This window comes from Lissotriton vulgaris, unplaced genomic scaffold, assembly GCF_964263255.1.
Source record: "Lissotriton vulgaris unplaced genomic scaffold, aLisVul1.2 SCAFFOLD_537, whole genome shotgun sequence".
NCBI lineage: Eukaryota > Metazoa > Chordata > Amphibia > Caudata > Salamandridae > Lissotriton > Lissotriton vulgaris.
In genome coordinates, this window is record NW_028247700.1 from 170,857 (window position 1) to 172,500 (window position 1,644).

Sequence of the window (1,644 nt, forward strand, 5' to 3'; positions counted from 1 at the left end):
GCAAGCAAACAAAAGGAAGCATGCGATTGAAATCTGGTCTATTATTTCTAAACTTTTCAGTTAGTCCCTCTTATATCGGATTGTGCAACTATCGTATCCTGGTATCATTGACAAATTAAATCCCCATATATTTAAATTTTCAGGACATTTGTTTTATAGACATGTTATTAACCATTTCACAATCCGGTAGTCCTGTTGTATGGACGCTTACAAAATTGTTAAAAATAAAGCCAGTAATTAACGTTATTTCTGATAAACACATAAAAATGCTAAAAATGAGTGGTATATAATATAAATATAATATAGAATATCCAATTATCGACAGAAAATGCGAAAATCTTAGAGGCTCACTCTAAATAAAACTGGACATTACAATCAAGAAATAGAATTTAGACAAAACCTTAAAAAATCACAGAAAATAAACAAAGGTTACAGGGATGTTATAGTTAGAAATTAGTATTTAAAAAAAACTTCAAAATTAAAGGAAAAAAAGGTTACAGGGGTGTTCTAGTTAGAAATAGAATTGAAAAAACCTTGTAAATTCACAGAAAAGATCAAAGGTTACAGAGATGTACCAGTTAGGCTGACATTTCACTCATACAAAACCAGAGAAATTCAGCAGCTATAGTTAGCTGAGTTAATTATACCTCAGGTCCCCGCAATGCACTGCTTATGACCTCACATATTACATCACTCATGAAATGATCATAGACATTAATGATGACATCAATGATGACATCCCAAATGACATCACAGATGACATCATCCACAGAATCACTGATGCACCCACTCACACCCCAATATAACCTTTCATACTCTCACAACAACTTCAATATTAACATTCTCAAAACCATTGACATACCCATACCAGTACTTACACACCCACTCACTGATGCATATGTCTATACAAACATCCACTTAGTTACCCAAACAGCCACTCATACACCAACTCACTTACTAATACAGCCACTGATATATCTACTCATACACCCATACAGCCACTCATACACTGTCAGTCACTTATAGAGCTACTCACACACCTACTCACTCGCCTATAAAGTCAATCACACAGCCGTTTCCTCACCTATACAGTTATATACACACATACACACTCACTTTTTTTAATACAGATATAAGCCCCCTCACATACGCACTCACTAACCCATGCAGCCACTATGACAATCTCTCATGCACACCTACAGTCACTCATATACTCCAACACTCCGCTTTATGGCCTTTCACGTATCCAGTTACTCACCCATGTACCACTGACACATCCATTCCCTCACTGACACAGCAATAAAGACACTCAGTCACTCATACAGCCCTTCAATTATACACTCGTTAACCCATACCACCACTGACTCACTTATCCATGCAGGCAGTCACACACACCCTCAACCACCCACATAGGCACTCTTACACCCATACAGGTACTCAGACAAGCAATCAATCACTGATACAGCCACTTGCGTACCCACTCATCAACCCATACAGCCACTAAGTCACCATCTGAAAGACTGATACAGACATTCAGACAACCTAATCAGTTACCCATACATTCACTGAGACACCTAATTACTCACTTATACAGTCAGTCACATACCAACTGAATCATTGATTCAAGCACTCATACAACCATTG